An 18,374-nucleotide genomic window follows, 5' to 3' on the forward strand; every position below is an offset into this window, starting at 1 on the left:
GGAGACCTCATTGCTCTCTACAAATACCTGAAAGGAGGTTGTAGAGAAGTGGATGCTGGCCTCTTCTTCCAAGTGACATGGGACAGGACAAGGGAGAATGGCCTCAAGCTCCGCCAGAGGAGGTTCAGGCTGGACATCAGGAAAAAAATTTTCACAGAAAGGGTCATTGGGCACTGGCAGAGGCTCCCAGGAAGGTGGTAGAGTCACCTTCCCTGGAGGTGTTTAAAAGACGGGTGGATGAGATGCTCAGGGGCATGGTTTAGTGTTGACAGGAATTGTTGGACTCGATGATCCTGGAGGTCTTTTCTAACCTGGTGATTCTGTGAAAACCTTCACCTTAAAAAGATATATAGCTCAGACATCCTATGATTCAAAATGTCACTGGTCATCATCAGTAGAATCAGATCCAATACAGTTTTATTTAGGAAGCATTAGATAATGATTGGGGCAAACGTTATTATTTCTTACGTATTTCCTATACAGTGCAAAATATATAAATAGCATTGAAAAGAAAAACTGGCTCTTGCCTGAGACTTGAGACTTGCAGGAAATTAACTAGTTAAACAACTGATCCTGCAAATTTTTCCATAAAAGTAACTTGCTCAGTTTGGTAGCGCATGGATTTAGAAAGGTAACAGAGCAGTCTGAGGCACTCAAAACTACAGTTTACCATACTTAGTGTACAGTAATAAAACTGGCCTTTTAAAATAGCAACTACGGACCTCATTATTAACTCTATCTTTTCAACTGTTTACTAAAGCTCTGTTAAATACAGAAAACATTATTGGTTAAGTTTGTTCTAAGAAAACGAATTAAATAGAATTTAAAATAAATTCGTGAGAGAAGACAGAATATACTGCCCTGCATATTTAAAAATCATCAATATTAACTGCACAATTGCTGAACAGAGCTGCAACAAATTCTTATACTGAAAAACACCTACATATTTTGCTATTTTTGGGGGAAAAAAATCCAAACAACAATTATCTTAAGAAAAACATAATTAGTAAGCTGATTGGAAAAGGCTCAGTTTGCATAACTTACCAATGCCTTCATACTTTATTGTTTTGCACAAATCTACATTATTTGAACACAACACCACAAATGTACAGAATTACGCTTTTTGTTAGTCATAAAAGTTGAGAAATACACCATGGAAGTTAAGAGTTTCCTCAGTCTAACGCATCAGATTCAGATTTTATTTTTTTTTGCAACCTACATGTTTCTATGGTAACTTTTTCTTTTTTCAAAATGTAAATTAGCAGTGAGGCTTCATTACAAACTATTGTCTTAGTGTTTGTACATACTTTTTTCTCATATATGGATTCAGAATAGTTCTTTTTACTTTAAATGGCTACACTTTATATTAAAAGATAAAGCTACATTGAGAAGAAATAAAGATTAAATCATAGTTAGTAAGCATATCTCTGGTGAACCTTGGCTACTTTTAAATCATACATAAGTGCAGGAAACAGCAATCAGACAAACGATTAGTTCTATGGCAGAGATTTCTGTGATTGGCTTTTATAAGTATAAATTATTAGAAAATGAAAATACGCTGCAAGTTACAGTACTTTTCTTGCTCTTTTTACTGCTCATTCCACTGCAATTTTACTGTGTTCTTTTCTCTTTCTTTTCCTTAAAAAAAAAAAAAAAAATCCAGAGAAGAAAATGTGATTGCTGTGTTTTCTTAGTAAGAAAATTGTGTTTTGACATGCCACGCTAGTACTGGACAGCTTTGCTGAATTCAAGAATCTGCCTGCCTAGAGATACACAGGTGTCTGCAGTTCCCGTTACAGTGAACGGGAATTATGTAAGCCTAGAGACAGATCTGACATCTTCAATATCACGTCAGAAAGTCATAGCATTAGAATGAATCTGAGAGGCAAGCTTCTCCTTTTAACTTGACTTCCATCATTTTTCTGCTGAAAAAGGGAGGTTTGCAAATCTCATCTTCTGAAACAAAATTAATTTTCAAACTACTTATTAAAATAACTGTAACAAATAGAGATTTTACATTCATTTTAGACCATAATACAAATTAATAAAAATACGTAACTGATATGAACCGAGCTTAATTTTAAGAGTCATTTTAAAACTGATGCATTTTAACTCTCACCATGATAGAGCTCACAAAACTGAAGAAGAAAACTTACAAGGCAACAGTATAAAGCACTTTTGAAAACACCCGAACTTCACTGCCAATAGACTTGGTCTCCCCAGTGGGCAGCTAAGCACCCTGATCTAGTGGAACGTGTCCCTGCCTATGACAAGAGGGTTGGAACTAGACAATTTTTAAGGTCCTTTCCAACCCAAACCATTCCATGATTCAATGATCTGTACCAGCTTCCTAAGGGACCAGTTGCTTGGAATTTGCAACTGAGTCATCTAGTGAAAAAAGGAAGTAATTATAAAAAAGCCACACATTCCTTGTTCATCTAGTTCTCTGTCAGTACTAGAAAAGAAAATTTTCAGACTGTATTCTAACAAAACTAAATCAGGACACTGGTAATGCATGAACTAATACACAATGTCCTAGTGCCTAACAAACTAGGTCATATAGTCAGCCGTACTCTAACCTAAAAATCAGATGGGAAGAATTTTATAATGGGTAGAGGGACAGTCAAAGCTATGCCTAAAGTTGTACAAGCATACAGGCAAAACTAATATGGTTTTATTTTTAAGAGAGTCTAGAAACTAGGAAAGAAATGCACAGTGTTCAGAATCTAAGAGATCCCTTGACCATCTCTGTTTTTGCCAGTGTCCCCAGATGTGCATGCAGAATAAAGCTGCGTTTGGCTGGGAGAGCATGCATGGCAGAAGCAGCATGCTGGAAGTGGACAAAGACCACTGATGAAATTAGGCAATTCTAGCTGGAGAGAAGCATTAAGCCTGTGAAGAGACGTAGAGGAGAAATGATAGTTCATAACTTCTGATATTTTATCTACTCGTTCATGTATAATTTAACAATCTTCTTCTTGTACTTCTGTGAACTGTGAGCATCTCAGGATTTGTTAAGTGACTGCAAAGGTGTAGTTCTCACCCTCGCTAGGAAAGGCTTCTGCACAGTTAAACAGAAGCACATACTAACACTAATAATTCACTGCCTTAGACTATGTGGTTACATAGTAGCCATATCCAGTTTTTAGCATTTCTGGAACAAGGAAAATAACCTCATTCTACCACTAGCACGACAGTGTCACCAGGAGCTGGAGCATCGAAGTATGGGATGAGGAACTCTAGTATGAAGCAGAACTTGCCCAGTGAAGTACATGCTTTAATCAATTGGCTTGAAAAGATATTCAGTAGCTGTTATCTACCAAAGTCATTTACATCACACATCTTACAGAGAGCAAACTATGGTTTTCCAAGTCAGTAAACCAAAGAAAAAGTATACCAACATAAAACCTCGTGCTGCCCAACACAGCCAAAACTGGGGTGAAACTCAGTGAAAACAGCAAGAGGTTCACCATCAACCTGAATGGAGACAAGATTTCATTCCTTACATCAAAGAATACATTAATTTTCTCTAACCACACTGCTTCCTTTGAGTCTGATATCTTATAGGTTACTTTCTGAAGACTGCTACTAGACACAGTTTACTTAAAAATGAAAAACCGTGTGTGTCTTGCAAAATGCTTTTGAGCTGAGGGAAGCACAACAAAAAGGAAAAACAATTGCTAATTTATAAACTGATCTTACAATGCATTTTTTATAAATAATTAACACTACAAGTGATGTGTATATATATCGCAACAAACAGATATTTGTCTAGTTATGAAATAAACAATAATAACAATAAACCTGTTGGCCCTTAGCAGGAAATTAATAAGTGGACATGGCCAAGAAAACACTCAGCCCACATGTTTTATCACACAATCTCTAATTGCAGGCAATGGGAGCTCTCGGTTCTTCAGCTTACTTGAAAATCATGCCACTTATTACCTAAATAACAGGTAAAATATATTTCAAATGTCATTATGGTCTTTAGGGAAGACATAAAACTTCTTGTACTATTAAAACATAAAATGTTTCACTAAAATGTTAATCAAAAAATTAGAAAGATGAAAATAGTCAATAAAAAAGGCTATTACTATATACTACCAAAAAAAAAAAAAAACCAAAAAACAAACAACCTACCACAGCAAAGAGATTTTTATCTTTAAAGGCTTGACTCTAAGACTCATCAACATCCATTATAATTCTATAAAATAAGCTAAGCCAGCATCTGGTACAATCTATATAGTTTTATAGCCAAGCATACAAAAATGCTTACAACAGTTATGAGATCTTACAATAAATGAAGCCAAAGACTTTTTACGCCGTCTACCAGCATGTAGTTAGAAAAACAAAGGCAAAAGCTAGAACAAAAGAGGAATCCAGAAGCACATCCATTTTTTTTTTCCTAATATCTACAGAATAGTTTTAAAGCATTAACAGATACTAGGAACTGCTGATGCCCAGGAAAATGAAGCATCTCACAATCATTTTAGTTTCATCTCAATTAGTTCATAGTTGTAAGCAAGGTGATACTCAAGCAGTGACCATTTCAAACAACTGTTTGATTCCCTTGAGGCTAAATCTATTCCCACATCCATGACGCACATCTCCAGAACATGTACAACTCTAAATAATGGAGCGGTGGTTTGGTTTTTTCTTCCTTAAAGTCATCAGTTTGTACTGAAAGAATTATGTAGAAAATTATGTAATTTAATATAAAAATCTGTAGCAAAATACAAAAGACATATAACATCATTGCCATGATTAATTAGCAGTCTCCACAGAACCACATAAAATGTGATTGTTTTTTGATAAACTACTGTTAAGGGTAAAGAAATTTTCACTTGCAATACAGTAACTTCTAATAATTTTCATATTTTCTCTCTTTAAAGAAATGTTAGTGCCACTGAAGGAAAAAATAACTAGTACCCAGCTCTTCTACACCTCTAAGCAGAACAACTTGGTAGTGTGTAAATGTTCCAGAGACGTGAACAAATTCCAGACTGGAGTTGTTCCAAGCACAAGTCATGGTGTATGACTATCTTGGGTTTGCATGGCAAGGTTTTGATAGCAGGGGAGTCTGCAGGGGGGCTTACAGAGGTGGCTTCTGTGAGAAGCTGCTAAAAGCTTCCCCTATGTCTGTCAGAGCCAATGCCAGGTGGCTCCAAGATGGACCTGCTGCCTCTCTGAGAACACATAGAAAAAAAGGGAGGGGAGGGGGTGGAACTGTGAAACTGCAGCTGAAGAGTGAGAATATGAAACAGCCCTGCAGACACCAAGGTCAGTGAAGAAGGTGGAGAAGGTCAGGTGCCAGAACAGAGGTTCCCATGCAGCCCATGGTGAAGGCTGTGCCCCTGCAGCCCATGGAAGTCCACAGTGGAGCAGATATCCACCTGCAGCCCATGGAGGACCCCATGTCACAGTGGATGTGCCTGAAGGAGGCTGTGACCCTGTGGGACGCCCACATTTGAGTAGGCTTCTGGCAGGACCATGAACCATGAACAGAGGAGTCCACACCGGAGCAGGTTTGCTGGCAGGACTTGTCACCTTGTGGTGGACCCACACTGGAGCATTTCATGACAAACTGCAGCCTGTGGGAATGACTCACGCTGGAGAAGTTTGTAGAGGACCTCATGCTGGAGCAAAGGAAGAGAGTGAGGAGGAAGGAGCAGCAGAGACAACGTGTGGTGAACTGACCATAACCTCCAGTCCTCAACTCCCTGTGCCACTTGAGGGGAGGAGGTAGGGAAATCAAGACTGAAGTTGAGCGCAAGAAGAAGGGAAGAGTAGAGGAAAGGTGTTTTAAGATTTAGCTTTATTTCTCATCTAACCTACTCTGATATTAATTGTCAATAAATCAAATTAAATTCCCCAAATCGAGTCTGGTTTGCCTGGTGAGCGATACCTCCCTGTGCTTCTCTCAACCCACGAGCCTTTTCATTATATTTTCTCTCCCCTGTCCAGCTGAGGAGAGGGAGTAACAGAGCGCCTTTTGGTGGGCGCCTGGCGTTTAGCCAGGGTCAACTCACCACAATCACACTTCACAGCTCCAACAACAAATAACATCTAGTTTTGCCTGTCTCTAACAAGAGTGACCGTTTTCCTGTGTTAATGTCAGCACATTTTGCTAATTTTCCTTTTGCTATTGGATTTGAAACCATTATAAAAATGGGACAGTATTGCATCAAGGTACACAGAGATATAGAAAGCAACAAAAAAAGTCCATAATCACCTGTAGCAACAAACAGGCACAGGCTGACAGAGAACCTCTCTGAGGCCATTTGCAGCTCACCCTTCCGTGGGGGTGGTTCTGTGCTTCCTATACCAGAGGTCAGAGCAGCCACAGGGCCACCTGGAGATAAGCCCACCAGGTGCTGGGGTATTAAGAACAAAATAGCTTAACAGTCCTTCACCCAAATCGTCATCTCATAAGAAACAGCAGAAATGGAATGATATCAATATTCTAATTTCACTGTTCTTTGTATAAGAAGAAAAGTGAACAGAACAAGACCTGCTTCAAGACACCATCAAGCCCTAAATAGTTTGCAACATACATAGCACTTCAAAAAGTGATCGTTAACTACATAAATAATGAGAATTCTTCTCCTTTTCTTTTCTTTTTCCCCAATTACATCTACAACTCAAAAAGCGGTGTGATTTAGCTAATAAAATACTTAAAACATTGGTTATTTTCCTGGAGTTTTATTTGTCCCCTCAATACTTACAGAACCTAGTATGTATTCTTATGAGCCTATTCACTTCAGCTGTCAACAGAAAGCTGCCCAACAGTCAGATGTTTAAATATCTTTCACTTTTCAAAGTAAATTTCAGAAAAGCTCACATTTCAGCGGATAAGACTTGAAGGGACTTCAAGAGGTCACCTAGTCCACCTGTCTGCTTCAGCATGATGCTACTACAATTCCAACAGATAATATTTTAACCTGAAAGTAAAACACTCCAGTTTCACAACTTCCCAAGTAAATTTACTCCAGTGCTTAACTGTCTTTGCCATTGCCAAGACATCCCTGATATGCAGCACGAATTTGCTGTGCTGCAATTTTTCCTAATGTCTAACCTAAATCGCCCTCACATCAGTCTGCACCCAGTGTCTCTTGTAATCTTCTCACTGTACAGAAAGAACAGTTTGCTACTCTTAAGGCAGAATTTTACCCACTGAAAACTCTCATCATGGTAGTAATCTCTAAACTCAATAACTCTTGAGTACTTCTTTCTAGGCCTTATCTTCTAAAGTTGTGATTATTCCCTTCGATCTCCTGTGGATTGACTTAATTTGGCATACTTCAAGTGTGACTGCAATTAAATATATAGACATTGGAATACCATATAGTCATGTGGCACATTAGAAAGAAGCTAAGAAATAGAATGTACTTTTTCACCTTATGAAGTGACACAATCTTATACTTTCTCCTTACAGTCAAAAGTAATAAATCACTCACATGAAAACACACATTAATAGAGCGTCTGCTTTTAGAAAATATTTCAGTAGGTATTGATCCATTATATTATTTTTTCTGCTTATTTATATGTTAATTTGCTGCTTGGATATATTTCAAACACACTACTCACTGCTTTTCCCAAGACTAACAACAATTAGTACGAAGATCTATTGTTCTGACCAGAATTTACTTGTGAACCGATGTAGTGCCAAAGGTAAAATATAATGAATAGGCAGATTCATTATATCGCGTTGGATTTCTAGAACAGGCATAAAAAGCACATTTAGGCAAATAATTGGATTTTGTTATTAAACAGAACCTTCTATCACTATAGGTTATAAGTGGCAAGAGGATATAATTTCTGAACAAAATAAATCTTCACTAAAATCCAGATACTGGATGGAACAGATCCCTGGCTTGGTCTTCTACGAAAATACATTGCAGTTGGCCAGTTACATTCGGCTGAGCCACCAGTTCCAAATGGGACATGTAAATACTACCAGAAAAAAAATACTGTTGTTATTATTAGTACAAAAACTTTGTTTTCTCCTTTTCTTCATATGATTATGAAAAGTTATTTTTAAATATATATGAGAAAGGGATAATTTTACCTATATTTCAATTAGTGAATTAAAGACATTTATGGCTTTTCTTACCAACACTATATTTATCTCTTGACCTCTAAATGCATGCTTTTTTTCAATGACCTCTGTTAAATTCAGTTTAAAAAAAATCACAACTGCATGTGTCTTGGTTTTATTCTAGTTTTATTTTTGTTACAGTGTATGTGTGCCTAAAAAGAAGAAAAATAAATATTATTCAACAGATCTAAAAAGCATGCACTTTTGTATGATGTGACTCACAGTCTATAGTAATGCCCTTAAGAACAGGTAGTGCTGATAAATGCTGAGAAAGGTCAATAATTCCTCACTTGTGCTCTTGGGGCACAAAAAGAGGCACTCATAAAAAGGCTGCTGAAAATCTGTTAGTAATTCCTTTGTTTCAAGTTGCTCAGTCAGGAAAATGGGGTTCTTGTACCATCTATGGTGCAATTCTATGTGAGGACATTCACATCTTTCATTTTCAGCACCCAAAATCAGACTATTTCGAAGCTTCTTTCTATGGGTAGCAAAACTGTCAGACTCCCCCTTTTGGTATCTCTCGGCACAACAGATGTCAGACACAGAACACCTTTCTTGCCTCCCGGAAGAGACAAACATTGAGAACTTTTGCCTGTATAGCTTCCTTTCACTCTGCACTTCTCTAAACCTATCTTAAAAAAAGACCTTCTGAAAATACCAAACCTTTTCAAATACAAAGCTATTTTATCTCAAGGCAAGACTTTCTCTCAATGTTTCTTCAGTCCCCATGTGCCACATACTCTCAAACAGCTCTGACCCAGGTCTTCTTAATTTCATTTATTTGCCACAAAACTATAAAAAAATAGAAAACAAATGCCCTAGCTTGGTTATCGTTCACATTTTCTTTCCTTGTACAGCATTTATTCAAGCTTAGAGGTTTTTAACTGCCAAATATTTTTCCTGGATAGGATGAGAAACCTGCTTCTGCGTTCTGTGCCTCCCTCTAGCCTGATGTGCTGCTTTGATAACCTCATTCATATTTGACTCCCCACCCCCCACCCCCAAAAAAAAAAAAAAAAAAAAAATGCATGGAAGACAAATAGGTGAAAAGAATTATATTACACTACGTAAAAGTAACAAACCCCTCAAAAGCAGACAAATTTGCAGCTGGGACACACTGTCCTCAACTCAGTTTTACTATATATAGGTAACATATGTGGCACATCTGGGACGCAAGGTATCTTACTGTTTTGAGACAAAGGTTAAGGAAAAAAGGGCAAACTGAAAAAAACCAACTCTAACATAAACCCACATTCCCACATTCCTGCCTTGTTTAATTGTTTCAAGTCATTCTTTTTTTAACGTTTAGAAGATAAAAAGAAATTTTAAGAAAGTATGGCACTATTATCTGTGTAATAAGTCGCATTCGAATTCTTTCTAGGCAAATTGAGAGCCAAAGTCTTGAAAAGTTTTAGAAAATAATAAAACCTTTCTTCAAAATGTTTTAAAGAGCAGTAAACATTAGTTTTACCAACTTTGTAAAGCTCTTAGGTTAAATGAACAGAAAGCTCTAAAGAAACTACCTTGGATATACCACCAGTAGGCATTTTCAAACATTAGCAGAGGAGCTGCAGAGCTGTCTGTGGTTCCATAGCTAAATATAATGATGTTTCTTATTATTTTCAGTGTCAAAATGTATACCCTAAGAATACAAAATTATGCATAAAGATATTTCCATACTTCTAGAGCGGTCTGAAATATTTAAATCTGTAAAAAGTGACAGAATAAAGATATTAAGTGTACAACTTAACCAAGTTACTATTTGCAATTAATGTCTTCTTTTGAAGAAAGTGCCGCAGTATTTTTGCTATTGTGACACTAATTCGTCTAAATGTGTTTGACAGAGAAGTGCCAACAGGAGTGTAACCAATAATTGCTAACATTTGCCTAAGGCAGAGAAAAAAAATATAATTACGAAAAATGTGCTAAACAGATCCCCTACTCACGTATATAAGTATATATTAAAACTGCACAAATGATACTAAAATTCTGGTTTATAGCCCTAATCACCTGGTTGTAGCAGAAGTATCGGAATTCTCTTGTCGCTACTTAACCACTACAGTGTATAAGGAGAAAATTGCCCTATTTGACATAGCTGACTGCTGAACATCTATCCAATAGATTAAGAATGTAGTGGGTTTGAGGTATGAATACTCCAATCCTCTACACTTCAAATAAAATTCTTGAGACTGAATCCATATTTTCGCGTAGTCCTTCTCCAAACAAGGCTCACACCACTCTAGTCTCATAAGCCACTAAAATACGAAATCTCCCTCCATGGATAAGACACTCCAGTCTCTTAATCAGCAACCACAGGATAAACAAAGCTTTAAACTATATCCAGGGCTGTAACACACCCTGGCTGAGATACATGCAAACCCTTCTGAAGTTACTCCCCTTAGAAAGTGCACTACTTTCCTTGGGATTCAAAGACACATTTAGAAACTGTATCCTTTACCTTTCCCCATCACTATTCCGCCTGAATGGCTAAAGTCTTCTACTAGGTGAAAAGGGTAATTGCTAGGGGCAAAGGAGTTCGCACAATGAATTTGCGTAACATCAACAGAACGGTTTTCAGTTCTCTTTGAATAAATGTGTTAAATAGTAATAGATCACAAATTATTTAAAATAAGGTATCAGTAGCGAATGTAATTCCTTACTTTTAATTCTCAATGCTGTGTCTGAAAAGTTTCAGATATTTCAATTTTTAACACCCTTTCATACTGTCTGCAGCTGACTAGAGTAAGTTAAACTGCTTTGCAGGAAGATCAGACAGGCATGGGACTGCAATTATATATCACAATACCCTTTTCTGGGTTCACAGCTCTATTCATCTTTGAGAAACACTGAAGGACAGATTGGACATAGGGGAACGGATTAGCCACAGGACGACCTGCATTTCCACACAAAAGCCTAAGTGTAGAGAAATGGCACTCTGTGTCACCCATTCTTCACTTCCTGAAAAAAACATATTCATGAAAATAGACATTTAAACAGCTCTTTCCCACTCATATTAGAACAAGCATTTATTGTTTCTTATTAACATTTAAATGGCAGTAATCCTACTACTAAACTGCCTTAATTAAAAGATGTATACAAAAACATTTAAGAAATTACAGGACTACTTACAGAAAAATCTAAGTTCAGCATAAGAACTAAAATGAAAAATTAACAGCATGAAAATGCTCAGTTGACTGTTGCAACACAAAATATCATATTTATGAACGTGACTGAAGGAGGATTTGCTTCTGGCAATAAGTTTCACTTGGATGTGAGAAAAGTTCTACACATTATAGTCATGCAGTACAACTGGAATTATAAAAATATCTTGTGTTACTAGATGATAAGAGTTTAACATAACAGATACATCACTGATTCCAAATGAGTAAAAGGAAAATGAATACAGAAAAAGACGTGGTAATTGTGTCATTTTGAGATGTTGTTAGAAGTGAAGGTTATGTCAGTGTTCTACTAAGACATATCTCTGGAAAAATAGTAAGCAGTAAATATTAAAAAAAGAAGCAAAAATGGAAGGACAGTGCATTAATACAAAAAGTCATTCTTCTCAAATCAACCATCTTGCCTACAAAAGAGATGCTTGGTGCATGAACTTGTGCTGTTAAATTGTCTCAGGAGATACGTGCTATCAGCTAATCTGATCAAGCAAGGCAAACTGGAGGCTTATTCGTGTGTTCTTTGAGACTAGAGGAAATTCTCCTCCTGCACAAGAAATAGTCAAACGAAAACGTCCAAGCTTAGGAATTTGACCATACAGCTGAGTTACAAACAATGGGCCCATGCAGATTATCAGAGTCAGACAAGAAATTAAACTTTCTGCCAGGAAATTAACAGTCTAACAAACATTATTATGTGCAATGAGAAATGCCATTCCTAACTTTTTATAAAATTCTAATGTAAAGGTCTAACTCTAATATAAGAAAAGAATTTCGAATCTTCTAAAGGTAAGGTAACAGTCATCTCACATGTATTCTTCTTTATACATATTTACTTAGTAAACTAACGTGGCAAGTATACAGTTAAATAATTTGCTAGTCCTTTCCTCACACTTCTTTCCCTTGTTTTCTTACTGAAAATAATTTTAAAAATCCCCATGTTTTAAAATTAAAAAGAAAGGAAACTGAAGCCTTGCTTTTGCAAACTGTTTACAATGCATAGCTTAATTCTTCTGTTATCTACTTCGCCCTCTCTTAGACGCCTGCATCTGTATAAGCTATGCTTAAATCAATCACTTTTTATCAGATATTTTAGAACTTCTTCATAAAGAAAAAATGCAGTTCTATCATGTAGACGTCCAATCAATTCCCCTACTCAGTGTCATAACTGAAACTACAGAGAGGAATACATACACTGCCAATTATACCGGAAGGCTCAAGATTAGCACCCGTCAAGAGAAGGCTGACAATTACCCCAATGCACGCAATCTGTATTTACAGATAGTATACATTTCTCAGTGTTAAACAAAGCAGAAATATTTTGTTCACAAATATAAATAAACTGATGCAATTAAGTTATCCGACAAGCTCAAGAGCTTCATTTTTCTCTCTGCAGTTCACATTAAGAGTGGCTATAATTGCCGGAGGAGAAGCAATGTAAAACATGTTAAACTCCATGATGTACAGCCATGGTTTTGTTTTCACATATTGATTTGCTAGCTTTCTACTCCTATAATGCAAGAAGAAATATTTTAAGTCAAATGAAATGCTTCTTCCTTTGTGGTCTCAAAATCAAGCAAAGACTGAAGAAAAATAAAAAAAAAAAAGTTAAAAAAAAAAAGCAGCAGCATAATGGCAAATACTGACAAAAAATGATCCTGAAATGTCTGGCAATATTTAGTTCTGTAAAATCTCCTTGAAACAAGTCATCTCACTGGACAGAGATATATATAATACACTAGTTCAAGCATTTTAAAAGAATGTTAAATAAGTGACTATGTGAGAGGCACTGCACACAATGCAATTAAAGCATGGGTAGATTTCTTAAAGGAGAAATCTCTGGCAGTGGAGTTCTCTGGATAACGCTTCCTCATTAACCAAATCAGGCAAATTGGTGTTTATTCACTTCAGAAAGATTTTGTGAAAATGTACAGTCTCATGCTTTTTTTTGGACTGACACTAGATTAAAACCAGTAGCGATACTTCAGTGGTTGTGAGGTTGTCGCTTTGCCCAGTCTTGAGTGAAACTTTGTCCAAAGTTTTTTTCCATGCTTTGCCCAGCCAGCACTCCAAGCTGAGTCGGGCTGCATCTCCGGGCAGCTATAATCTCAACTATATTACAATTCTAAAAAAAAGAATAAATGAGTCCTCAAAAAGCCCCATGTAGTTGTCTTACATTTGTTAACACTACTTAAAGAAGCACTGGGCTTTCCCACACACCAACAAATACCTATATATACACATCATTCAGGATTCACGTTTGGACCTCAGACTAAAGTTTTCTTGACAAACAAGCAGTGGAATCATTATTTTATCAGAGGAAAAACAGAAGAAAGGAGTAATTCCCTGGGGAAAGAAAACAAATAAACAAAAAAAGAGCAATACAAGGGTTACTCCCCAAGCAAATTCCTCTATCTACTTAATCAAACATATTCTTTTCCACTCAAGTCATGTAGGTACAAAAAGAAGAACGCCTGCCCCACAATCCAAACTATTTTCTCAAGTAAACTGTTATCAGAATTTTCTGACCACAAGGTGGAAAAAACAGGAGCCGTGAAACCATGCAAAGGCCTCTTCCAGTTTCGGGGCAGCGAGGAAGAACGGGAGGATGCTGAATGCCCAAGATTTGCTTTGCTCTGTCCTTTCCATAGAACTTTAGTGCCATCTATTGAAAATGCACTGAATAAGGAAGAGGGAAAGGATGCCTATTGATTCCGTATAAAAATAAGACGTTTACTTGTTCAGGGTTTTTTGGTTTATTAATACTCCCATAATGACTGCTGTGGTCATCTGATAGCAACAAATATTTTCTATACACTATCCATGCCTCATAAATTAGTGAGACATTGGCTAAATCATCGAACACAAACACCACACAGATCACATACATACATATTTATATATATACACACATTTACCAAGAGCGTAAGTCTAAAGCTACCTATTATCTAAAGGAACGAAAATGAGAAGGCTTTAACGGATTTTAAAGGAAAAATAGAGTGGAAGCATCGCTGTAAATAGAACGTACTGGAAACAGTAAAAATAATTAAGGCACCTCGTAAAGACCTTAGTATTAAAGAAGAGGGTACGTAGACATGCAGATATAATTACCTTCTTTAAGAAACTGTGAGTGGATGACAAAGATAAGAAAACAGCAGATCGCTGCTCCTGCTAGTGCCCATAAAGCTTTCAAGAGCTGCATCTCGGTCTGAAACTCAGTAAATACCCAGAAAGTCACACAATGAATTTCCTCGGCGATGCATCAACGCTTCCCCCGGTGCGCCAGGCGCGGCGGCTCCGAGCAGGCGGGCGAGCCCGGGGCTGCGGAGGAGGGGCCGGGGCTTCACACCCCGCGCGGGGGCAGCGGCGGCGCCGCGCTCTGCTCGCCGCGGCGGCGGGTCCCCATGAATCAGCGCTCCGTCTCCGCGGGAGCAGGGACGCCGGGCAGCGCTGCGCAACAGCGGCCGCTGCGCCGCTCAGGGCGGCGCGGGCGCCGGGCCCTCCCCGCCGAGGCTCCGCGGGAGCCGCTGCAGCATCGCCGGGCTGCGGGCGCCGCTCCGCTCGCTCGTCGAGCCGCCGCTCCGCTGCCACGGCTCGGGGAGGAGAGAGCGAGCGGGGAGGGGAGGGAGCGGGGGAGGGAGGGATCTCTCTTTACTGCAACTTCTCCCGGCTGGCGGCAATTTGTTGCACCCCCTCCTCCCGCGGCTCGGAGATGCTCGCTGGGGCGCGCGCGGTCCAGCCCGCAGGCGCGGGGCCGCTCGGGGGCTCCCGCCGGGCTCGCACCTCCGCGGGGTTCGGCCCCGTCCGGTCTACAGCCAGAGCTCGCTCAGCCTACAGGTTGATGCCCCCGCCGCAGCCATCCCCGCGGAAAACCAGAACGCGAACGAAAGAATGCCGTAAATAAATAAATAAAAGAAAAAGAATAAGGCTGCGATTTTGCCGCCGCCCTCCCGCTCCAGGGGAAGGACCGAGCAGCGACCGGGGGGTGCGGGGGGGCGGCGCGGAGGGCGCTGCGCTGCTGCCGGGGCCGGGGCTGCCCGGCGAGGGCTCCGGGCTCTGCGGGGCGCTGCGGGGCCGGGGCTGCGGGAACCGGCTGCCCCTCTGCCCTGCGGGGCCGGGGCTGCGGGCAGCGTAACCGCCCCTCTGCCCTCGGAGCCGGAGCTGCGGGCACCGTAACCGCCCCTCTGCCCTGCGGCTCCGCGCCTCTCGCGTTCCAGCGCCGCCCCGCGCAACTTACGCGACGGCCACGGGCTCCAATGCGGGAGCGGCGGGCGCGCGGCCCGGGGAGAGGAGGACAGCGCGGGCGGCGCCGTGGGCAGCTGCGGGCAGCGCGCGGCCGGAGCGCGCTCGGCGGGGCGGGAGGCGCCCCTCCGCTCCATCCTCCCCGCTGAAAGTTGCTCCCGGGGCTGGCGGGGGGTTTGCGGCGCTGCTTCAGAGCGGCGGCAGCGCTCCTCCGCTTCAGCCGGGATAGACATGAAAGACGATCCCTAGTTTTAAGGACACAACCTGAGTAAAGCAGTACTTGCACGCCAAGAGCTTTGTTTTCACAGCTCTTTGCTTACGTGTTTGCATTCGTGTTATTTTTTAATACTTGATATTTAAATATTTTCTTAATTTTAAAAAATGAGAGTATCTGGATGCTTGGAAGGACAGATTAATAGAAGACCAATATTTTTGCTGGAAAATATCTTTTTTTTGTTGATGCTGTGTTAACCTCACCCCTGCTCTTTTTGTGTTTTCACTGATAGCACAGAGAAACATTTAAAACAACTATCTTTTGAATTTTAAACTTCACGCAAATCCCTGTAAACCCATTTATTCCATTACTGTATTTGAAGATTACAGCAATGCAATGATAAAGCAATATCACAGCTACACTAGAGATATTCCTCTGTAAATCTTTCATTCTGAAATGTACACTTTGGTGAGAAATTGGCCATGCTTGGGCGCAGTTCAAGTTAAGTTTTGTTTGTTTATTTGCCTTCTGGGTCGAAGAAAAAAGTGTCAAGTAGCTAAAGAAATTCAAACCTTTTATACTTAAGGAGATGCAAAGAAAAAAAAAAAAAAGAAAAAGAAAATTAAAAAACAACCCTGACATAGCAGCTTTTAAGTCCACAGATAAATCACAGATAAATGGATTTTAAAAATGTTTCAAAATGAAGAGTTCATGTGGTCCAGGATAAGCAATATGTATTTTTCAGTTTGAACATACTGAGTTTGGAGAGAAATTCTATGAAAAATTTCACACATTACTTTCCTTTTTCTCTAAAAGTGTGTGAAGATCCACATTCTCTTAATTGCTTGCTGCTTTTGAGGTGCCCTTCTCCTGTATTAAACTAATCTTGTCTCTGTGGCTTCCTAAATTAGATGAATACTCCCGGACTTCTGTGGGCTTCGGATCAGACCCTTTCAATAAGCAAGACATGAGAATCTGACACTGTGCTTCCTGGCCACAGGGGAGTCACTCTACATGCACGTTACTGTAAGTGGGAGCAAAATCTGGTTCAGTGCTCACACTGTACAGAGATATTTAGTCTCATAGCAACAAGGGATTCCAGAAGACTTCCCATTTGAGAGGACAGTGGTACCTGGCAACGTCGTTTGCTGTACTAAATATGGTTCACTGTGGGTTTTCTGTTTTCTAAATAGCTTTGGATCTTTCAAATAGGGTGAATCCTATTCAAAAATACCCATCGATTTCTTTACTTGTCACCTGCACAAAGATTTATAAAATATTAAAGATCTTTCAAGTTACCAGTGTAGACTTCTCTGGAGGACTTTTCTGTATAAATTCCGCTGCCAGAAATTTCGCCCTTATGTTTCAGCCTATTAAAATTTGCATCCTAAACTAATGGAATAACACTTGTCAAACAACTTCTAAGCTTGCTTAGGCCAAGAGAGACTTGCAGCACTATCTCACCGTGAATTTTCTGGGTTTTGCCAGAGCTCTGACCCCATACGTCTCCAGCAATATAGAGGCAAAAGGCTGCAGCACCAGCAGTAGTTCCTGATGGCGGACCACTCCTATTTGTGTCTTAATGTTAAAGGAGGAGTGCTCAGCATCTGAGAGCTGGTAAAGGATGGTGATGGTGCTGGAGGATATTTCCAATACAGAACACAATTGCAGCTGGGAAAAATAGTGGAGAAGTCAGGAATGTATTTTCCTAATGATCAAGGAGCAAGAGCAAATGTAAATGTGTATGAGATGCAAGTTATTCTGATTTCTTATGGGAAAGCAGGACAAAAATGAAGTGCATAATTTCTAATTGTGTGCTCTCTTTTGGAAGTACAGCTGATTTGTTCATTTTACCAAAACTTAAATGTAGTTCTACAGAATTACTAAAACTGGAACTCTGTAGCAAAGACAGCAGCCTTTGCTGAATTCTAGAGGTTTAAAAATATTATCTATACTCTCTGCATGTAATTCTGTGAAAACATTCTACCAAACTTTACAAAATTTATTCTTCACTACTGAGATACTTATAAATAAAAACATGCTAAAATTCCTGGAATGCAGTTGTGTTCAAATTGTATTCCACATACCTATAACAAAGCTTCTAGTATTTTCAGTTGTGTTGAATGCCTTTTGCATAATTATTTTATTCTTGCTTATGCAGTAAACCCCAAAATTACGCACAGCCAATGCAGATCTAAATGCAGTAGCACAAGAGATGATGTTAGGTCATTTTCACTAAAGAATTTGGAAACTACTTTGAATCACAAAAAATAGAGTAGACAATATCTATTATTAGGTTATCTACACCAAATCTTTACCAATGCCCACTGGATTACATTTCTGTTACTTCTGAGTTACTCAGGCAATAGTCTGTCACCAGTCACTTGAGGGGATTATTCCAGCCCAGTGGCTCTCTCAGCTGGAATGTTTCTCCTGGTGCTAAGTTTAACATTTTATTTTGCGGAAATTCACCCAGTTCATCCTTCACATATGCCTGCAGTGGCTTTATAAATCTTTTTCCATTTTGAATCTAACTAAAATAAATGATATATTGAATATACAGTAATGAATACAGATGGATATATTTCCACCAATTAGTTTTTGCAGCTCTTAAGTACTTTTCCCCCTCTGTTCTCTGCATGTCAAT

General features: G+C 39.3%; 1 protein-coding gene across 11 annotated transcripts in view; it reads right to left on the reverse strand.

The window, feature by feature from the left end:
• Positions 1-18,374, reverse strand: part of TAFA5 (TAFA chemokine like family member 5) — a 406,890-nt gene that overhangs the window by 284,026 nt on the left and 104,490 nt on the right. Inside the window, exon 1 of one of the 11 annotated variants that reach the window (XR_008448198.1) lies at positions 14,383-14,833. The exons of 9 other annotated variants lie outside the window; for them this stretch is intronic. The gene's annotated coding sequence lies outside the window, so the exon portion shown is untranslated. Of the gene's footprint in view, positions 1-14,382; positions 14,834-18,374 lie in introns of those variants that run through there. One more of the 11 variants, XR_008448199.1, reaches the window with a different exon arrangement.

The sequence above is a fragment of the Cuculus canorus genome, chromosome 1 (genome assembly GCF_017976375.1).
Source record: "Cuculus canorus isolate bCucCan1 chromosome 1, bCucCan1.pri, whole genome shotgun sequence".
Lineage (NCBI taxonomy): Eukaryota > Metazoa > Chordata > Aves > Cuculiformes > Cuculidae > Cuculus > Cuculus canorus.